The sequence below is a fragment of the Mus musculus genome, chromosome 10 (assembly GCF_000001635.26).
Source record: "Mus musculus strain C57BL/6J chromosome 10, GRCm38.p6 C57BL/6J".
Lineage (NCBI taxonomy): Eukaryota > Metazoa > Chordata > Mammalia > Rodentia > Muridae > Mus > Mus musculus.
The window spans coordinates 67,459,416-67,482,821 of record NC_000076.6 but is presented as its reverse complement, the minus strand read 5'-3'; the positions used below and the strand labels follow the sequence as shown (position 1 = coordinate 67,482,821).

General features: G+C 45.2%; 1 long non-coding RNA gene across 1 annotated transcript; it reads left to right on the top strand.

The window, feature by feature from the left end:
* Nucleotides 1-238: 238 nt before the first annotated feature.
* Nucleotides 239-7,158, top strand: Gm51825. Its single transcript, XR_003949057.1, has 2 exons — nucleotides 239-591; nucleotides 6,116-7,158. It is a non-coding gene; the product is annotated as a predicted gene, 51825 (long non-coding RNA).
* The last annotated feature ends 16,248 nt before the right edge of the window (nucleotides 7,159-23,406 follow it).

Here is a 23,406-nt window from a genome sequence, read left to right as displayed (position 1 = left end):
TGGTCTGGGCTATATATCTAGCCTGAGTCTATCCTGGGCTGCATAGGGAACCCAGGTCCTTAAAAAAATTTTCCCCTTTCTTTTTCCCCCAAAAATATTCTTACAAAATAGGCCTTCTCAGTCACTTTAGAAGGTCTATCTGACCATGAGCTAGAGTTTTTGAATATTCAGCTTGTATCTTACATAACGTTCTCTCTCCCCCACTACACCTGCTGGCTTTGAGCGAATCTATTAAGCGGATCCCTTTCGTGAATAAAGGCGAGGCTCCCACAGCCAAGCAGCAAGCAAATGCCTGCCTTCCCATCTGCTCACATGCTGTGCTGACTGCCAAGGGTGTTTACTTCCAGAATATCTGAAGATGCTGTGAACAAACAGAAGGCAGTTTCGGAGGAACTGCTCGGAGCATAGTACATCACGTGGAAAAACAACCCAAACCCCGAGAAACGCATCTGTGGGAGAACCCTGCTCTGTTCCCAGTGTCACTTCGCGCACACTTGGCAGCCAGGATCCATCCGATTGTTGTGGTTCATCCGAGGCTTCCTGTTCTCTCTGAGACGATGCTGGTGTTTGTGAAATCGCTCCTCTCCTTGGGTAAACACTTTCTTGTCACTACACAACCTAGATTCTGTGTCAGGTTTCAAAACACAGTACACTTTCAGAGTTTAAAATTATCAATGGAGACATACAGGTGTAAGTCATTCCCGGACAAAGACGATGGTGAAAGCGTTTGGAGCCAGAGTTCAAGGTCATGGCCCAGGCCTGAGGGAGGGAGGGTGGGTGGGACTACTTATCCTTGAAGGATGGATCAAGCTGGGCATGGTCTTGCATCTGTAATCTCTCCAGGACAAAGGATCACTAAGAGTTCTAGGTCAGCCTTGACTGCATAACAAGATCCCCATCTCAGTGATGAGAGACAGAACCAGAGAGACACAAAGACAGACAGACAGACAGACAGACAGACAGACAGACAGATAGCACAATAAAGGATGGAGTTTATAAAGAAAAGATGAGCCTTGGCTACATAGCAAGATCACTGTCTCAATGAGAAAGAGTGCCAGCGAGACACACAGAGACAGAGAGGCAGGCAGGCAGGCAGGCAGGCAAGCAGACAGACAGATGGGAATGCAATAAAGGATGGAGTTTGAAAAGGAAAGATGAAGAAGAAGGGAGGTCATCCTTCAGAAACCCAGAAGAGCATGGAGGGCAAAATGGATGTTGAAATATGACATTAGCACTGGCCAAAACTTCCTGTGGGAGACTGTGTTAAGGATGAAGGTGGTCCTGGGAAAGAGTGCAAGCCAGACCTTGAAAAGTTTAGAGTAAGCAAGAGTGAAGGTGTATTGTTATAGGGGTGTATGTGTGTGTGTGTGTGTGTGTGTGTGTGTGTGTGTGGCACAGCAGAGGACAGTATGTGAGAGCCAGCTCTCTCCTTTTACTACGTGGGCTCTGGGGATCAATCTCAGGTTATGAGGTTTGGCAGCAGGTGATCTCACCCAGGGAGCCATTTCACAGGTCCGGTGACATCTTAATTTAAAATAATTCTTTCAGTTTAGGCTTGTAAGTTGAAACAAAGGGACCTCCAAGTGCTGCACAAAAGGTGCATACATAAAATAAATACTGAATAAAAACAGCAAGACAGAGGCAGCTGCAACATCACTCCTTCTCTGTGAAGTCTACCAAAGCAAGATCAGGGCCTTGGCCACTGTTGTTTCTTCCCTCCCCTTGAGAAACTCTTCCTTTCACAACTTTCTGTTTTGCCATAGTCACCTCAAGCCTCAGTTTAGGCATCTACCCTATGAGAGAACTATGCTTCTTGTTGTTTGGTTGGAAACAGTGAGGAGATGAGAGTGTCTCTGTGGTGGGAAATCTCAGTTCTCAACTTGACAGACATCCTGCCCACTGTGGGTGGCACCATTCCTTTGGCTAGTACATTGGACCGTGTGAAAGGGAGAAAGTAAGCACTTGTCGCCGCCTACTTTCTGACTGTGTATGAAGTATGAACAGCGCCTCAAGTTTCTGCCACTGTGACATACCTGAGCTGTGAGCCAAATTAACCCTTAAGATGCTCTTGTCAGAATACTTTATAAATGCAACCAGAAGAAAAGCTAAACTAGTTGGGTGTTGCCAGGTGTGTTAGGATAGTCTCTCTCTCTCTCTCTCTCTCTCTCTCTCTCTCTCTCTCTCTCTCTCACTGTCTTTCATTCTCTTTATAGGCCCACATGGCTCTCACTACCTGAAGGCCCACTCCCCAGTTGCTACAGCTAAATTTATTCTTGTTCTTTAAGACATAAGCTTGTCAAAATAGTTGTTGAAGGCAATGGAAGGCAGAAAAGATCTGTCATTGTAAAACTCACACAGCCGAATATTCAGTGAACCAGGATGTATGCTCTTGCATGCGCACATGCACGTGCACGCACACACACACACACACACACACCAATTCCAGCTTAACATGTTTAAATTTTTTATTTTATTTTTATTGATATGTGTGTGCATGTGCATGTGTGTGCAAGCAGCTGTGTGTGTGTATGTGCATATGTGTGCAGGTGTCCCCAGAGACCAGGAAAGGACTTACAAATCAGTCACAAAGAGACCAGAATTATCTGATGCCTTTAATATGAGAGGCTTAGAGTGACAGATAAGCTGCCAGAAACTGAAAGTAGAACAAACAGTATTGGTGGTTGGGACAAGAGTCATAGGGAGTTACCATTTCATTTCTTGTCTGTGAGAGAGAAAGGAATGTGGAAATAGTTTAATGGTTCCCTGCTAGAAAGAATCTGAGTGTCATTGAACTGCACACGTAGAAAGATCAAAATGGCAAACTTATGGTCATGTATATTTTGTACATGTTCATGTTTTGTTTTTAGAAAGGTCCTTACTACTAAAAGACGCAGGTCACGCCAAGCCTCCAGCTCAGCATGTGTGACATGCACACAGTCGTGGGAATGAATACACTATTATATAAAATAAAAATGGATCAAAGAACTCTGCAGCTGGAAGATATTGGAGAGAGGGAGAGAGACAGGGTCACCAGATGAAAGGCCAGGCTGGTGGTCTCAGAACGGCTTGAATGGGGACAGGACAGAAAGAAGGGGAGGGCGCAACATGGGCAGGAGGCATAAAGAGGCTTGGTAAGCAAGTCCCTCCACAGGCAGAGGAGGGAAGCTGTAGCCCAAGGGCCACCTTAGGGCTCCTACAGGCTCTAAGCAACTGTGCTTCAGGAGCCTTCACACACACACACACACACACACACACACACACACACACACACACATACCTATGATGACCTCATGAGAACTCTGCCCTCAGTCCCCAGGAATGTCTTCCAGCTTTCTGGAAATGAATTCTCTGCACATCCCATACTCCAAGTGTAGGGGATGAAAACCTCCAGGCCTGCTACTGTCTGAACTGGGGCTGTGCCCTTAGGCACTCCATCAGCACAGACTCCATGACTCTTGAGCATCAGAGCCTGGGGAAGCAGCCGTGTGCCCTTGTGCAACGCTTTAGAGATGAAGTGAGGGGCTATAGAGAGCTTTCAGTGAATACCCCTGGCCCTTTGGGGGCCCTAGGGCTGTCTCTTCTGTAATATTGATCTGGGAGAGAGGTAAGTGGTGGCCCTTCATCCAATGCTGTCCTGGGTCAGAGTGGGGTTCTGATACCACTAAAAGCCTAGCTTCAATCCTGTTTGCTCCTAAGACCTAGACACTCCTAAACCAATCCAGAACTAGCTCCAGAGGCCTCATGGGAACAAACCAAAGTTGATAGGACGATCAAGGCAGTTATGCCAGCTGACAGGTGTGGGGTATGGTCCATCATGCCTACCCACTGCTCCCAGGAACTCCCTCTCTCGTGTGCAGAAGAACAACTCTTACTGCCCTCTTAGGGAAGAGAACAGGCCCCTTTCGAGATACCAAATGGACTGGACCTTGTCACCCAGACAGCTGTTGCCCACACAGCATCTTTTGAAAACCTAATGACCAACTGGTTATACACACAGTTGTTGCAACTCGTATGCATTAATGTATGAATTGATGGTCCGTTGTACACAGGGCCTACGCTAAGGGAAATGGCATTAAAAAACATAAAATTCTCCACTCTGCCTCTCAGGGTTTTGAAGGTCTTGTGACATATGTGCCTGGTTCTCTCTAAAGCATTATCTGAACAAGAAAAAAATGGAAATGGCTTAGGTATCCATCTCAAGAAGAAAAGCCAATAAAATTGAGCACACTTACCCAGAGGAGATGATTGGAATTCAACAGAACTAACTGGGGCTTCTGTATGCCAGTTCCTAGCAGATCACAAGTATGTATTGAGCAAAGAAACCAAAACATGGATTGGTACATGTAATGAAATAACACTCATGCATGCATGCATGTATGTATGTATGTATGTATGTATGTATGTGTACACATTCACATACACGGGTACACACACACATATACATATACAAACTATGATGTATGGGCTGGCTGATATCTCAGTGGGTATAGGTGCCTGTTGCTAAATCTAATGACCTCTGTTTAGTTCTTAGAAATGACAAGGTAGAAGAGAGAATCAAGTTCTAGAAGTTGTCTTCTGACTACCACACATATACTGTGACATTCATGTGTATAATCTCTCTCTCTTTCTCTCTCTCTCTCTCTCTCTCTCTCTCTCTCTCTCTCTCTCTCTCTCTCTCTCTCTCTCTGCCACTGGACAACTTTTGGGTGCTCTGCCACAGGTTCTGGTCACCTTGTTTTTTGAGACAGTTTCACTGGCCTAAAACCCACCATTTGAGTCGTCTGGCAAACCCATTAGCTCCAGAGAGCTGTTTGTCTCTGTATAGCCAGCACTCGGATTACAGACACATGCTACCACACTTGGCCTTTTACACGGTACTGGGATCAGCCTTGGGGCTTCATGCTTATGCATCCTGCAATTTACTGCCTTTCACTTTATATCTTCCCCATCCCCTAAAAGTACATTTTCTAAATTATGCTCACCAGCCCCCCTCTGTCTCTGTCTCTCTCTGTCTCTGTCTCTCTCTCTCAGAGATGGGAAGAAACAGGGATGAGTCTATCAGAGGGTTGCATCATTAATTTTCATTTGAATAGTTGAACCGGTTCTTTTGTAAACATTTTTGTATTACTTGCCTAAGGAAGTTTCACTGAAAACATGTTCTTAGGAAGATATGGTCAGAATACATGAGAAGCTCAGTCAAGAGTGCACTGGTGATCAAGAATATTGGCAATACTGCATGGTAGTAGACGAGACTGATTGCCCAACAGACATCTGCAGCCATGGCTGGGAGCTCCCACCATGTGGAGTTCCCTGGGATCTCTGTGAAAGAAGAGTTTTCCACATCCTTGAAAAGCTTAGTGTAAGGAGCGTGTGAGAAAAAAATATAGTCTCCTGCAGATCAATGTGGCTGCAGGTATGCAATGTAAAAACTGAAACTGTGAATGTGGGCTGGTTTTTCTCTTTATTCCTCATTCTTGTTGGGCTCTGGGACACGGAGGAAGATTCTGTTATACAAAGTGAGCTTTAGGGGATGGTGGGGCTAGGGAAGTGAGTGAAGGGTCCTTTAGACATGCTTAGATGTGACCCTGGAGTCCAATGGACAAGTGACCAGAGACTTGGAAGGAATCACTGGGAATCCCCAGACGTATTCTAGTGGACTGTGGATTCCCAGGGCAGGGATGCCTTGCATCCTAGGGTCTCAATTCATAGAACAGTGCACAAATATCTAATAGTTACTTGATGAACACTTGCCAGAGGTAGTTTGGATGGGTGGGTGGATGGATGGATGGATGGATGGATGATATCATACAAAGCTCAAAGAATAAAGGCTTAAAGGTCTAGTGTTAAGCTGAGGGTAAGAGTCAGTTGGAAAGTGCTCCCCTAGAACACAGTAGGACTCAGATTTATTCCCCAGAACTGAACAATAATAAACAAACAAATCAACACACATACACATTACTAGGATGGTTGCCCCTCAGCTTTGGTGCATGTTCATCTTTCTCCTTGCTTCCTTCTGCCAGGGACCCCCAAAGTGTGTGTCTCATCTGTCTGTTACCCCATCAATCTCCTCTCTACACTCCCATCTCTAAACCCCAGGGTCTTTTTTTTTTTTCAGTCTGAGAATAGAGTAAGGCCAGCACTCGACAGAGCCATTTCCCTAACCCAAGAAGGAAGACTCAATTCTGAGCCAAAGTTGGGAATGAAGCCAGTGGACATTCCAGCCGCTACAAGCACAGCATCTTACAAATCCTTGTGTTCTGTGTGCCTTGCGAAGGGAGCCGCTGACTTGACAGAGACCTATAATGCCTGTCGGCAGCAGCCATATCCTTCACTGTAACAGCACCGGTCAGAATAAATCTCATCTCCATTCGTAAGACAATCTTCAACAGAAGAGAACTGCCTGCTTGATTAGGACGATCCATCAGGCATCTGGAACAGGAAAATCCTTTTCTTTTGAGCTCCAGAACCTGGACAGTCATAATGAGTCTGATTTAATGAGCCCCTATTCTACAATATTAATTACAAGCCCATTGAGGTAAACACACAGAAAACTAGAGCTAGTCACACTCTTTCCCCAAGACACAACAGCCCAGAAGTCACACACGGGGGTCTCTGGCTAGTGGGTGGATTGGGTGCTCATAGAATAGGTCCTGCTTCTGCACCCCAAGGTTACCTCTTGGCACAAAGTGGGCCTGCTTCTGTGCTCTAAGTTTAGCTCTTAGACCAGCCCCCTTCACATGTGTCTGACAGACCTTATCTGTCCCAACTAGCTGCCACCCCAGGAAAGGAAGAACAAGGAACGAAGAAACCTCAGATGAAGCAGAGAGGCATAGCCCCACTCCTGCTTTGGGTCTCCCTTTATGAAATGGAGCATCTTTGTATAGCATATACACTAGGAATCGTTGCCAGCCCAGCTTAGTGCTTCATCACTAAGAGCTGTCTGGTGCCAGTGTTTATTGATTGTTTACCATTTGCCAAATGTCTTAGGGATGTGAGTTCATTTGATTATCCCAGAACACCTTCTACCAGGGGTGTGTACCCTGTGGTCTACAGATCGCACGTGGTCCAGGATATACTTCATATTGCACCATCAAGCAAAAGAAACATATGTATGCTCCTGTAATCCCCACCCTTCAAATTGAACACCTTTGGATTTAATGTGTGGCCTCGGACAGTTCTTTCTCCAATGTGTCCCAGAGAAACCCAAAGGTCGGACACTCCTGGAAGGAAGCACAGAGATGGCCGGTCTGTTCGGCGCCATTATTTAGGTAGAACCAGAGCCTAGCCTAAGCTGGTTCTTGATACTTGGCCAGTTGGCTGTCAGTCACCCTTTGGTCGACAGGCCACTGGATCATTCAGTAAATGTTGGATGAGCTGCTCCTGGGGCAGAGACAAATGAAACAGCCCTGTTCAGACAAGTGGTGCAGTTTCCACAGAAACTAAGAGAAGGTTCCACTCCCCACAGGGTGGGTATTTCGGTTCGGATCTGAACTGTCTCTCATGTCCCAAGTGGCATGTGTTAAATGACTCTCCAGTCAGTCATTGAGAGGTGCCTGATCTAATTGGTGGGTTAGTCCACTGATGGGCTCATACTCTGATGGCAATACTGGGAGAGGATAGAAACCTTTGAGGGTGGGACCACATTAGATCAAGTGCATCACTGGGAAGTGTGTCTTTGGGGATTAAGGCTTCTTACTTACTTGTTTTGTGAGTATGAGTGTTTGATCTCTGTGTGCACATGCACACCATGTGTGTGCCTAGCACCCATGAAGATCAGGTAGGGGCATCAGAGCCTTTGGAACTGGAATTACAGGAGGTTGTGAGCCACCATGTGGATGCTGGGACCTGAACCTGAGTCCTCTAAAATCAATTCCTCTTAATGTTAAGCCTTTACTCCAGCCCCTGGGAGCCTATATCTTGTATCAGATCCCTCTCCCTCCCCCTCCCCCTCTCTCTCTTTCCTCTTTCCTCTCCCCCATCCCTTCCTTTTGGTCTCCATGAGGAGAGCACCAGCTATATACTCCATCCACCATAATATTAACATCTCTCCTCAAACCAAAACTGATGGATACCGCTAACCTTGGACTAGAAGCCCTAAACCCATGAGCTAGAATACACCTCGCCTCCCTGTAAGTTGTCTTGTTCATGTGATCTGTCATGGCTACAAAAATTTCTGACTAATACAGTCAGCAAGAGATGCTAGAAACATCGAAGTTTAACAGATGTCTGAAATAGAAGGAGTTGGGCAGGAGGGGCTGGAAGGAGGAGAGGCTGTGTGGGAACTCTTCCAAGTCAGTTCAGAATGGCTGCACACAGGAGCATGTGACTGTCCCAAGAATCATTCAAGGAAGGGAGAGATGGTATTCCAAGTAAGAAGAAAGGCATGTGTGTGTGTCCAGTACATAATCTTTTTGTTGTTTGTTTGTTTTTAGAGACAGGGTTTCTCTGTGTAGTCCTGGCTGTCCTGGAACTCACTCTGTAGACCAGGCTGGCACCGTAACACTTGTGTTCTCTCTGAATCCTCTCCAAAAATGAATAGAAGATTTACAAGATTCAAGCAAAGCTTAGGGTTTAATTAAAGTAATATATCATTTTTCATTTCTTGGCTTTTATGAAAACATGGGAAAGGTGAGGGTTATATAGGGACTTCCTGTCTTAGCTTTGCAACCTCTCTATTAATGTAAAATTGGACCCAAATGTGAATTTTATTCACAGAGGATCAAGTTTATAAAAATAGACTTTTGCTTGCTTAAAAATAGAGTCTATGAGCAAAACAGTGCCCAGGCCATCAGGGCACAGACTCGGTTCTAAACAAGAGCCTGCATGTATGTACTTCCTAGATTCCTAACTTGAGGTGTGCTTTGAGGCTCTGTGACTAGGGAAAACCAGAGCTGCAAGAATTCAAGAGTCCACTTGTCCCAGACCGTCCCAAGCAGGCAAGGTCAACCTCTGGTTCCCACCCTGCTGGCTTATCACTTTATCCCGGCATCTTTCTTCCTTCTACCTTTATTTACTTCTGGGACAAAACACCAAGCTCCTCCCCTAGCAGGTGAGCAGTCTGAGACCAGACTCTGTACATGACTAGTCGGAGCTGAGCCTTCCTCATGCAAAAGGCATTTACTACACAGAGCTGATCTTACTGTTGCATAGACTAAATGGTCTTCAGTCTTTTGCGCCTCCCTCGGCATCCTGGAAACAGATAAGTTGTTTGTCTCTGGACCTTGGAAGCCTCTCATCTAGAAGATGAGAGGGTCGGATGCCAGTCTTCTTACAAAAGGTATGTCTGTGTTCCAGAGTTACTGACATCACCAGGAAGGCTGTGATCGATGCAGGATCTCAGGTCCTAGCTCCATCAGAATCTGCATTTTAACACTGTATGTCATGGACATTTAGGAGCCATGGGAGTGTTCTCAGGTTTTAGTATGCATCCGAATCACTCGGGCATGCCATATCTCTAGGCCAGTCCGCAGGTCACCCGGAGCAGAACTCTCTGGAAGCAGGAGCTAGGACGCAGCAGCTTTAATGACCTCCCCAGTGCCTCACTTTGAGAAACTCCAAACTTCTGGAACACTCTCAACATTCCCTCCCACACTAAGGGTTTTGTCCCAGGGCCTAGATGCTTGCTAGAATTCTGGTAAATCCACTTTCAGGGAGCCAAAGAGGAGGGAGGTGTGATTTATGGCTTCTGTCCATTTTCAGGTGTGAGCACTCCATACGCAGCCAATCAGCAAGCATGATGTCACATTGGAACAGAGGGCAGTCATGATAGGTCCCTTTTTGTGAGTGCTCCATAGCCTCAGTAATAGTGTCAGGCCTTGGGACCTCCCCTTGAGCTGGATCCCACTTTGGGCCTGTCTCTGGACCTTTTTTTCCTCAGGCTCCTCTCCATTTCCATCCCTGTAATACTTCCAGACAGGAACAATTATGGAACAGAGATGTGACTGTGGGATGGCAACCCCATCCTTTACTTGATGCCCTGTCTTCCTGCTGGAGGTGGGCTCTATAAGTTCCCTCTCCCTACTGTCAGGCATTTCATCTAAGGTCCCTCCCTCAAAAAGGTCAACAAGCTGAAGTGCCCAAGTGAGGATGCCTCAGTTCCACTTGGGAGAGAGAAGAAAGCAATCACAAGTGGGGAAGGAGGGAGGAAGGGACCTGGGAGGGAAAGTGAAACGGGGTGGGGGGTGGGGTAAGAAGGAAACCTGTACATATCACTTTGAAAAAGGAGATGGGTCATAGAAACTTGGCTAAGAAAGTAGGTCTTTTAGGATGTCAACTGGATACTTAGTTTCACTCAGTCATCTAATTCTCAGATAGGGAGTCCCAGCCCTAAAGAGATTTGAAGATATCCCACTCAACTAAGGAGGACCTTGGACATTCTAGCATAAGTCCCACCATCATCAGGCACAACTGAACTATTCCTATAAATCATTAGATAGGCTTGGAAACAGGATAGAAGGAAGTACAATACAGCGCAGAAAAGACCTGGGCAGTTTTCCTCCTTCCGTTTGAATGCTTTAACTTAGGGGCTTTCCAACAACTAATAATATTTCATATTTATTCATATCTCTACCTGAGACCTTCTCACTGTGGTGACTTCTCTACTTCCCAAGTGATGCCCGGCTATATGGTGTTGTGCTGACAATACCGTGACACTGTGGGGACAGAAGATCTCCTGGAGTACCATTGGGATGACGGACCCCTCTGTGCTTCCTGTCATCCCGAACCAGAAGATGGGCCCGGGTTTCTGTGTGGGACAGAACTCTGCTCCTTCAGTGGGAACAAAGAAACCCACCATCGAATGACATCTTGTTTCCCCATGTGTTATTCTTTGCAACATGTTACATAGCAAATAACAAATAACTCTAGGAACCAGTGATAGGATTTAGCCAGATAAATAAAATGATTAAGTTTTGCTTGTTCTATCAGCTATGAGGCCTTCACAACCTACTGATTCAGCTGAGGAAGATATGTCGTCAGTGTAATCACAGATGGATAAATCAAGGCATGGAGCAATTAAAGGGTTTGCCTAATTTGGATAAATAAAACTTACAAGTGTCAAAGGTGGGCTCCTGACCTTAAGGATTTTGGCATCAGATGCTCTAATAGCTCTGTGGTACCGCTGTTTAGACCAAGTGCTTTTCATATTTCTTCTTTGTGGACACAAAGATAAGCATCCTGTTCTCTTAAACTCAGAAGGCTCTCAGAATCTCCACTTAGAAGCCATCTCAGAGTCTAGGATGGACTCTGGCTTTGTACCTAAAGGTTTAGCTTTGTGTTTATTTCTCTATTGTCTCTTAGCAGATGAGCTAGGTTGTAGGACACAGAACAGACCAGTGTGGTGGAGGAAATCTCACTTCCCAGAAGCAGGAACCCAGTCGTTTGTCCCTCTGCCTCTGACCCAGAAAGCCATGCATTCCCCACAGGTGCAGCCCTGTCCTGGACCTTGGTCTCCTCTTTTGTAAGAAGGAAGAGCTGAATGTGGTCGTCCTTCATCTCCAAGGAAGGCTGCACAGCACTGTTCTTTTCCCTTGTATAGCTGTTGTCGGTGATGGCGAGATAAAGAAGACAGCAAGCAAGTTTCGACTGTGCTCCGAAAGCAGACACCAGACATGTAAATTCACATCCCAGGAATGTGAGAGGAAGCTCTCAGGGACAGCCCTTCTATTGCAAGGAACACTAATCAATGCAGTAACAGAAGAGAAGCCACCTTCTGCCGCAGAACTTGGCAATTCCGAGTTCTAATTTCTCCTGGTGAAGACTCAGACTCAAGCCCATTGGGTTTATTCTCTGGGCTTAACTCTCTCTTTAGTCATCATCAAACAAGAGAGTAAGAGCACCTCAGGGCTCAGCACAGAAACTGTGAATCTATCAGAACATCTAGAGCCCCAAATCTCCATTTTACCAAGAAGCCTGGGAGAGGGATCCAACACAGAGCTGCCAACACGTACATGAAAGTCTGGACCTAGGCCTTGATGTGTATGCGACTGGTGTTTAGTTTTGCTTATTTGTGGATTATTTCCCAACCTTCTTTCTCAAGTAGCTTTATAAACTCTAGAGGTCAGTGCCAATAGAATCTATAATTAAAATAATTTGGGGTGGGGTAGGGGTCTGTGGCGGGGGCTTCTCAATGACTCAGGAAGTCACAGTGCAGTGGTTCCCACAAAGTACTCAAAAGAACCCAGTGTTGTGACTTTGAGAAGCACTGGATCTCTGACATTGCCACCAAGCTGGGCAGAACCAGTCTGCTGCAAGTCACAGCACTTGAATCAACTCTCTTAGTTTGAGTCTTTGTGATCGTGACATGGGTAGAGCAGCCAGCTTCTTCTTTTCAATGTGGCTGTTTCCTGAGCAACAGCCAAGATCTGGAGCATGAATGAGTTTTGGAAAGAGGTGTGGTAGGATCTGCTCAGTGACTGAGGGAAATTGTCGGTCTCAATCTAAGGCGTACAGGACTGATGTGTCCCAGGATATCTCTGAAGGCTACCCAGCATAAAACTGTACATTTACCTTAAACTATGATAAGGGTTTGTTTCCAGGGGAGGGTGGTTGTGATTTTTTTGTTGCCATTTGATTCTGTAGTTCTTGAGTGTGAGCTTTGTCGGTGACAAGGTCAGGTTGCAATGTCAGAAAAAAAAAAGCATACACATTTGGAAGAGACCTACCCAGATCTTGGACATGATGACATCTACATTGCAGTTTCTATAAATAGAAGATTTACATGGCCATGGTATACATCAGCAATGGGTTTTTTTTTTCTTCTATTAGAAATACTCCACGATATTTCCCACAATTCCAATGGGTTTTTTTTTCTTCATTTGTGTTCAACATCTCAACCCATTTCTCAAACCATATATATTTGGATCAGCTAAATTGTAGATTGGTGTGTGTGGCTTCTGTTAAATGTTTTCTGTTTTTGCAAGCTCTTCTGAGATCTGTCTTTACACTGTGGAACACACCTGGGCCTCTTCTACATTATCCGGCTTACAGGCTGTAAGGGTGAGCAGCAGAGACATGATAGATGTCCTATTTGAACAGTCCCTGCAGTGACCACCATCTCTACAAGTCTGTGGGACACCTACAACATGGCTAATATGACTGAGGGATCAAATAGCAGATTTTACCTCCTGTTCATGAATGCCAATGAAAAACGCCCATGTAGGGCTTATAAGAAGACATCGGATGGCGCCATTTTGAAGAGTCTTAATGGTGTTGGATTACATTGAAATGCTCAATTGCCGTTATTTAACTCCCTTTCAATTTCAAAATGTATGGACCTTCCCAAACAATTTCTATACACGGAGGCTTCAAACTTCGAATCCAGTTTCCCAAATGGTCTATATGGTTTAAAATGGGATTACGTGTTATTTCCCTATCGACACCAATATGGCCAATCACAATGTGCTAGCGGTAGCAAATTTATTCTTCTGTTGGGGGGTCTAGGGATCATCACATCCCTGCTGGGAAGGCTCAGTTCTCTCAGGCTTATGAACTCCCCACCCAGCAACCCACACAACTCCAGGCTTCTAAAGAACAGTCCTTTGTCTCCACTCCGTGAGTGTCAAGGAAGCAAAAGATTCAGCTGCACGGCAATTAATCAAGTGGGCCGCTTCTACCTTTGATCTGGCAGAAAACAGTCAAGATACCATTGGAGAGGAGAAAATGGAGATGCTGACGGAACTGAGGTGGGTGGAGACAGGGACACACTGCTAGAGAGGAGTCAAAATGAGAGGGAGACACAGCAGTCAGTCTGTCACACATATTTCAAAGAGAGACTCTGACTGGCAGTTCGCTCTCCTCCTTGAAAACCAGGATGCCTGTGGCTCAGGGGCAAGTCCTGGCCATGTTCAAGCCGCTGATCTGCCAAACTGGTGAAGACTTCTTAAGGATGGTGTTGACAGTCCCCATCTGCCTCCCACTCCAGACTCTTTACGTCTGATTTCTTCTCCCATGGACACGAGGCTGCCTAAAGGGGTTCAGAAAGATCCCGACTAGCAAAGCACTCTCTCGGGAAGCCCGCCGGCCTTGGGCAGTGCCTGTAAATAGAAGCTTTCTTTGAGTGACCTGGAAGACAGGAGTTCATGATGGATTGAATCACAGGCAGGGTCTGGGACTCACTTGGGATCAAATATAGTAATGCAACAGCAAAATGCTTAGGAGGTCTTTCCAGGTTACCTTCAAATTCAGTTCAGGGGAGCAGAGAGAGAGGTGGAAAGATGCTGTTATTTCATTCAGTTAAACAGAAATAGAGTATTTTTGTTTCTACTTTTTCTGTATTATTTCTTTTTTCGAGATTAATATAATTACATCATTTCTCCCGTTCTTCCCCCACCAAACCCACCCATATACCCCTGCTTGCTTCTAAATCCTTGGCCTCTTTTTCATTTAGTCATTGTTATGAGCTGCATGAGAGGGAGAGAGAGAGAGAGAGAGGAGAGAGAGAATGTATGTGTGTATGTATGTATGCATGAATACCATATGTTATAAGCAGACACTGACATCTGAGCCAAGGAAAAAATGGACATTCTTTGTACAGAACCCAAGTGGGTCAGTCTCCTTATCAAAAACATAATAAACTGGGAACAAGGCCTCTGCCTTCAAATCCAGCACTCGAGAGGCAGAGCCAAGTGGATCTCTGTGAGTTTGAGACCAGCCTGGTCTACATAGTGAGTTTCAGGCCAGCCAGGGCTGCACAGTGAGACCCTGTCTCACAAAAACAAAAACCTGTATACCAAGCCCACGTCGATCCCAGCTGCTCAGTCTGTATAAAGTTGCTCATATGTGTATTTTCAGAGCTGACTACTGGGTGTGGATAACCAATCAGTGTGCTTTCCCTGGAGAAAATGAGGGAACTGAAATAGTCTCAGATAAGTGGTCCCCCCGCCCCCCGCCTTTGTCTCGTCTTTCTTTCCAAAGAGAAAAGAGCTATAATGTGTTCCTGTCTTGCATCGTAAAAACATGTCAGGGACACACTGAGCTGATCGATATTCAAAACTATGAATATTCTACTCAATAATCAAGCATGCCTTCATTTCTTGGCCCTTTTAATGACAGCATTTCCTGCACAATCCATTTTCATCCAGTTCTTTGATATTTAAAAAAAAATAATTGGAGATTCCTCTAATTGATTCGTAAAGTTTATTTACCCAAAGGAACTGAGAAAAAGTTGAGTTAGGAGATAATTTGGTTTTGTTATTTTTTTTTTCCTTGAACGAGGTTAAGAGTTAGCATTTACAGGGAAATGATCTAAAGACTCAACACATTGATCTGTGGGTTTTTTTTTAAAGATTTATTTATTTATTATATGTGAGTACACTGTAGCTGTCTTCAGACACTCCGGAAGAGGATGTTAGATCTTGTTACGGATGGTTGTGAGCCACCATGTGGTTGCTGGGATTTGAACTCAAGGACCTTCGGAAGAGTAGTTGGTGCTCTTAACCGCTGAGCCATCTCACCAGCCCTGATCTGTGGTTTTTATAGTGAACAAATATACCGATTTCCCTGTACTATATAAACCTATATTTCAGCACGCTTACCCCTCACAGTTCATAGTTTGGCTGGAGTGGAGACAAGGCTACAGTATTATAGTTTTGGATTTGGTTGGGTTTTGTGAGAATCTCACTGTCCAGCCTTGACTGGCCTGGAATTCACTCTGTAGAACAGGTTGGTCATAGATCCTCTTGCCTCTGCCTCTCAAGTACTGGAATTACAGGTGTATGCCCCATGCTCAGCTTGTTACGACGTTTCTAACGAAGAGACTGACCCTCTTGGGTACCACACAAAGCAAGTCCAGTTTGCCTTGGCCCAGACGGCAGAGCCTACCTGTAACCGTCATAGGTGATTAGGTTCAGTCTCAATCTATCCGACTCAAAGCCTCCAGGAAGCGCTTTGAAAAACCACAGGCCCTGATTCCATGCTTGATTTTGCACTAAGATCTTTCAATGGTTTTAAAAACAGAAAGCCCTTAAAGAGCAAGTGTTCCCAGCTCCCGGAGCAGCTCCACGCCTGAGGAAGCTGCAGAGGGCACGCCATGCTCGTTAACACTGCTCCAGCGTGGACCTCTTCCTGGAAGGGATCACATTGCTTCACTCGGGACCAAGGCGGTACCACCGCAGCCATTCCATCTCCTAGGAGAATGAATGCTTGCTTGAAAATGAAGAAGATACCAATGAGCCCTAACACAGAGTCCATGTTCTAGAGACTTTTGGAAAGTCCCCAGGGCATCTTGAGAAAACCTTGGCCTCCTGTCAGACCTGATTATGCCTACGTGGGTTCAAGCCTGGGAGAAAATCCAGAGTCTCTCTAGTTACCCGAGATAACCTGAGATGGGTAGGGAAGGGTTTCCAGTTCAGGGGACTCAGGATTCATCTGTTCTCCCTTCGTATTTTAAAAGTCCAGTGCATACTTAGCTTCACTGATGACTTGTATAAACTGAGAAAAATGTCATCGCTCCCTGAATAGCTGCCTGTCAGGGCCCTACACTTACTAATCTAAAGTGCCAAGGAACAAAGGAACTTTAAGGAAAAAAATCACGAAGACCCACTGTGTCCGTTTGGCCAGGATGTCACACACAGCACCTAGAAAGAATACTTCCTGTCAGAGGCCCGCCCACGGCCTTCACAGCCGACTTTAGTGTATGCGTGATGTGGGCGGGGGCGGGCATGGAGATGCTATTGCCCGGGAAGCTGGGAACACTGTGCCCTCCACATCCATGAGCCCTTCCTCACAGCATCCTGGCTTGCTGGCTCCAGGCTTTCCAAAATCGGGTGCGGGTAGGAGCTAATAAGGAGATATAACTCTGTAGCAGAATGACTCCTTCCGGATACCTCATCTGTTTTTTTGCCTCAGGGTTATTATAGTGTGAAAAGGGAAGACAGGGCAGTTCTACCAATATGGCAGAAGAAGATGAAGGGAGCTGTTTGAGAAGCAGAAACGGGGAGGCATAAAAATCTTTACTGTTGATGAATACAATTTGCTCTAGAAACATAACACTACTCCATGCACTTGTGCCTTAACAGGCTCCAAGCACTTGTCTCCTGTGAGGTAACATTCTACACCTCCTCTCCCCTTCTCCCCACCCCCACCCCCCACTCCCGGGCCCCATTTCCATCTGAGGAAGGGTGAGCTTTCTTCCCAAGCTAAACAGGTGGTAAGAGAAAATGGCAACTTTTGCCACCCCCATTAGCTGATAGAGCCTTGGCTTACTGCTGTTCTGACACTGTCTGAGGGGATCTGCAGGGCTCTGGCCCGGCTGGAGGGACCCCCATCCTCTAACCCACTCATGATATCACCAGGGAAAGGCCCATGGGGACACCTTCTAACCCAGTGTACGTCTCCAAATCAGAGACACTCTATAGGCTAACACCTCTCACATCTTCTTTCCATGAGATTTTTAGGCTGCTCGACCTGGAGGCAGTGATGAATCTGATTATCAATAAGATGCTGTCTTCATTGGTTAGTTTCTTGGCAGTTTAACACAGGCTCAGGTCTTCTGGGAAGTAGGGGATGTCATTCAAGGAACTGCCTCCATGAGATTGGCCTGTGAGCAAGCTTGTGGTGCAATTTCTTGATTAGTGATTGATGATGAAGGACCCAGACCGCTGTGGGTGGTGCCACCTGTAGGCAGGTGGTCCTAGGTGTTTTTGGAAAATAGGCTATGCAAGCCCTGAGGAGTGAGTTAGTGGGCAGCACTCATCTATGGCCTTAGCTTCGGTTCGTGCCTCCAGGTTCTCTTAACAATGGACGGTAAGCTGTGTAGGAAATAACTGTCTCCTCCCCACGTTGCTTTTGGTCTTGGTGTTTATCACAGTAGTAGAAAGCACACCAAGATGCTGCTACCTTCAGCCAGGTCTCTCAGGAGATTCTGGTAAATGGAGCACAGAGATGAAAGCATGAAGTAGGCCAAAGACTGTCGAGACTTTTGGGTGGTGTCAGTCTCAGATTGGCTGCCCAACATTTTTATCAATGATTTGGGTCATCTGAAATGGAAAGCCTGGATCATCTAGATTCCAGGACCTAGCCTAGAACCTGTGAGGGGGACCCAAGAGTATACTTTTTTTTTTTTTAATGAAATTGCCCACAACACACTTAAGATCTGGAAAGACCAGAAAGAGTAGGTTCCCTTGAAATCAAAACAAAACAGAAGCGGAACTCAGCTGAAGATAGATCAACACCATGGTTCACTGCTCACAGTAAAATCAGAATTATTTCTCAAAGAAAATAATACAGTTATTTCTTTTTTCCCCCTCAAGAGTGGTAAGACTGAACTGAGGAGGAGGTTGGAGAACCAGAACAATCTCCAAGACATTGTGGAAAGGGAGAAGACCCAAAGCCCCCTGGGGAGGAAGGAAGAAGAGTTCAGGACAGTGGATATCATTTATGCAAGTCTACAGAAACAGCAAAGACTTGGCACTGTCCCCAGACTACACAGAGGCCTGCAGGGTAAGGTTGCCACCATAGAGTCTTACTGATGTGTTTACCCCTCAAGAGTGACACAGGCCAAGGGTTGAGAATTCAGGATAGGGGCTGGGAAGAGGGCTCAGAGGGGATAAGGAGTTGACTTAGATTCCAAGAACCCATGTCAAAAAAAAAAGCCAGGTGTCAGGTGCTGGATCCAAGCCATCAAGAAGGTGCACTTCCCTAGAAGAGGAGCCAAGTTCAATTCACCTACATTGCACAACTCAAAACTGCCTGTAACTCCAGCGACAGGGGAATCCAACTCCTCTGGTTTCTATAGACACCTGCAGTCGTGAACACACACACACACACACACACACACACACACACACACACCATTAAACATAAAATAAATCTCGAAAAACAAAACAAAACAAAACAAAACCAGCCAGGAATGGGGCTCATGCTTATAATCCCACTGATGAGGAGGCAGACGCAGGAGGATACTTGGGGGGGTTCGTTGGCCAGCCATCCTACACAAATCAGCAAGCTTCAGACCAGTAAGAGATCCTACCTCAAAACAAGGTGGTTAGGGCCAGAGAGATGGTTCACCAATTAAGAGTACTTACTACTCTTCAAAAGGACCCAGGTTCAAGTCCCAGCACCCATGGGGTGGCTCACAGCCACTTATAACTCCAGTCCTAGGAGATTTGACACCTTCTTCTTGTCTTCAAAGGCACTGCACACACATGGTACATAGATATACATGCTGGTAAAACACTATATATATATTATATGTATACATATACACACACATATATGTGTATGTGTATGTATATGTATGTATATGTATATGATGTATATGTATGTGTATGTGTATATATACATGGTATCAACAAAATGGAAAAACTGGACAGTGGCTGAGGCATGGTACCCAAGATTTATCTCTGGCATGTGTTCTCTCTCTCTCTCTCTCTCTCTCTCTCTCTCTCTCTCTCATACCCACACATAGGAACATGGGTATTAGGGGAGGGCATACAAATCATGAGGAGCTTGATGGACCCTTTAAATGAGTTTAAACGGTGACACCGGGCCTTGGAAAGTACACACTTCCGACCATAAACCATAAAGCATATTTATTTTCTTCTCCCATCTCAAAGCCCCCAAAGAACTGTTTATCCAAACTTGCCATGATGCTTTGAGTGTCCGAGAAGAAGCATAAGGCTCTAACTTTTGATGGCTGAAGATGAATTTGTTTCCAAACGACCTTCAGGCTGCAGACCCCACATAGATGCAAGGCTATGGGCACGGCTCCATTTTCTCCAGTATTTTCACTAGGATTTCTTTTAGTACCGAAGATTGTCGGTGAACGTTTCTCCCTCTTAGTCTTTGAAGCACATATGACATCATTGATTATGAAACCTCTGGTTTCATAAAATAACAACTGATCCAGGCAAGTGCCCTAAAATGACAATTTTATTAACCGTGCTGCTGGTCTAAAGCTCACTCTGTGGTATTCAAGCTGAAAAAAAATGCCCAATGTGGATACATTCACTGTCTGTACATTTAGCCACCACCTGGAATTCCCACCTGAGCCCTCCCCCCAGCACAAATGAGAGTTCACCATAAGTGTAAATATAGCTTAGTGTAACGGCTGCGAGTTACATAGACGAGGCGTGATGGAAGGGGTTATAAGATCACAGATGTGTGCCCAGCATTTGAGTCTTCCCAAAACCAAAACAACTTTTGATGGCCATCTTCCCTCAAGATGTACAGAATGGCTTTATTGATAAGTCATGGGACCTGTCAGCCAGAATCACACCAACGCCGATCCTCTGGAGACATCTCCCAAACTGATACCTTTCACCGTCCAATTCCAACACTTAAGTAGCATCATAAAAATCATCCATTAAAAAAATATGAAAAAAAATGCCATGAAGACATCCCAACCTGACATAAATATTGCTAATGCAGGGAAGGAGGCAGAATAAATTAGCCTGTGAAGGGAGCTAATTTCAGACCCCTATCAAAGTGTCACCCAGTAACACTGCTAAAAAAAAATAAAATAAAATAAGAAGTACCTTACCCAGAAACAGTTGAATTCAGCAGATGGATTTTGACAGGACCTGCATAATTAAAGTTTCCATCGCAGACCTCCTGTTCTGAAACCCATTTTGTCAGCCAATGCTAAAGAATGTTTTTTTGGCTCAGGAACAGAAAATCCAAATAGTCCCAGAGAAGCTCTCAGTCTGCCTGGACACCTCAAGACAGTGGCTTTCAAAGGACAAATCTTTCCCTTAGAGATGGATCCTGACATTTTTGTCATTGTCATGTTAATTGGACTGATTCAAACTCTAGTCACCTTTGGAGAGACTGGTGTAAAACTTTTTCTGAAGAGCAGAGACGTGCTAATAAAAGTTGACCTTGGCAGATGAGCCACCAGAAACTTAAAAACCCAAGATCAAAGTGCTTTCCAACCTCATTGAGTACTGACAGCTAAGCAGCCCTCTTCCTTGAACACTTCCTATCTCAGGCATAAGACCACACACTTTAACACTTGATGGGATAATAAGGGGAGAGGGGTTATGTTGGATACACTTCCATCTGCAGATAATGTAAAACTTTGTATCGGTTTTACTCATCTTCAGAGAAATGTCTCGCTAAAGTGATTTGTGGACAGTCCCTTGGTACATAGCTCCCGAAAACTGACTTTTATGCAATCAATCCCTCTGAAGGGAGTGAGAACAAATATAGAATGCAGTGCCCTTACTACTGGATAAAAGATGCAACTCTTCAACTAATCTCCCCGCCTACAAAAAAAAAAAAAAAAAAAGCAGCAAACAACATTCTTGCTGTGGGATTTTGATCTCTAGGCCTGAAGGGAAGGTGACAAGCTGCCAGATCTGACTCATCACTGGGTCTGGATATGACCCTGGCAGAGCCCAGAGAGGGAGAGACTGGTTTCTATAGTTCCCAACCATAAGATCCTGGCTCACCAACTATTAGACAAGAAGATATTTTGGGCAGACAGACAGCTGGGTTCAAATCTACTATCTAGCCTCTACCCTTCATTTTATTTAAAAGAAATCAACAGCCAGATTGCAAAGAATTAACTAGAAAGCTCTGGTCTGTCTAGGGAGAGTAGCATTTTAAACTACCTGAACACAGGAATGTTGGCTGCACTGCAGTCTCCTATTGGTCTGAAGCCCTCTGAGCATTTGTTTGGAGGACTCACTAACTTGTCCTCCTGCCTCGATGCTTGCAAGGGTCTAGTACAGGCAAGCTTACCATATGCCTCTCTGGTTAGAAATCAGACTGCATTGGGCCGCTCGGGTTGTGAAATAGTGTCTTGACTTGGAAGGAAAAGCAATCTGTATGTGCCTGATCTGTGAAGAATTAGATAACGGGGCTCCTTTCCTAGAACTAAGAAGTTAGTAAAATCAAGATTGAATTAATGCCCTCGGAGGCTCACTCTGTCAAGTCCAACCAAGGTGCCTTGTATAGTTCCAAGATGGCTGACACTTCTTACAGCCAAGGCTACTTTGTAGCACTTTGGCTGTTGGCAGAACCGAGGAGAGCAGCGACAGAGGAGGCAGGAGGGAATCCACAAATACGACCCTTTGACATATTAGTTACTTTGAGCGGAAAGCAGTTAAGGAACGGTAGGCATGGGAATGATAGTCTTACCTCCTCCTCTCTGCCCTAAGGGTTGCAAATCCCTCCATGAGAACAGTGTACCCAGAACCCGGAAGCAGAAGACATTCTGAGCATCAGTGCTGGGGGCGCAACAGGGAGAGGAATCTGTACAAACAAATCCTACTGAAATAACTTTTATCTTTCATTAGTTCCCTGATTACTTTCTTACAACCTTTGGCTCACATGCTGTGACATTTACACAGCTGGTAATCTTTGTTAAAATGATGTCTGTCTGTCTGTCTGTCTGTCTGTCTGTCTGCATGAGTGCATGTGTCAGAGAGAGCATTGGATGTCCTGGAGCTGACAGCTCCACCCGGGTGTTGGGAACTGAATGCCTGTCTTCTGCAAAAGCATTAAGCAGTCCTAACTGCTGAGCCATCTCTCCAGCCCCTCTCAGACTTCTTTGGGTCATTTCCCCCCTATGTATTAGAACCTTCACGCCCACTTACGATTGTTTGCATCAAACAATACTCACACTCCTTACACTGGTCATCTGTCTTTCCTGAGTTTGATTCTCAGGTCCAGACGCAGACACTAAGAGCCTCCGAATTTGGGAAAGATACAGAAACCCATTGAGTCCAAACTGCTGCTAGGGAAGGAAACATACCCCAAGCTAGATTGAAAGCAGTATAACTAATCTAGAAATAGAAATCTAGAACCCTTCCTTAGCTTTGGTTTGTTATATAACTAGAAGAAACCAGTAGGTTTTAAGAGTTAGTTCCGTTTTTAAGGAGCATGCTACTACACACATGCACATGTGTTCGTGGCTTTCAAACACATGTGAAGCCAGGTCGGACAACTGTTAAGTACAGCCCTATTCTAAAGCTAATCCTATTTCTTTAGGTGACCAAGAGCACAAAGGTGAGAGTCACATTGCAACTAGGAGGAACTACAGGAAATCTATGAGGAAAGACTATAGCCCTGGCATCCGGCCTCTCCACTCCATCAGCTAAAGAGCCAAGATGTCCAACCACAGTAATAGGTGCTGTAGCAGTCATGTCCATGCCTCCTTTCCTTACCAACCAAGCATTTCAGCATCCTGAACATGGCTTCCCGCCCAACTCCACACTCTTCTAAATTTTGCTAACTGAAAAGCAAGGTCCTCTCAGGCCACTTAAGCCAAACCACAGCAATTTACCATGAAGTAGCCAGGGAAGGTCCAACAGAGTCCCGGTAGCAGCGTGGTGTGCTTATGAGAGGCAGTGGGGACTGTTGGGAACTAATGAAGATGGGGGAAATAAAAAACAAAAACAAAAAAAAAACTTGAGAATCTTCTCAACAGAGTGACTCAAAAGATGCTGGATGCATTATAACAAC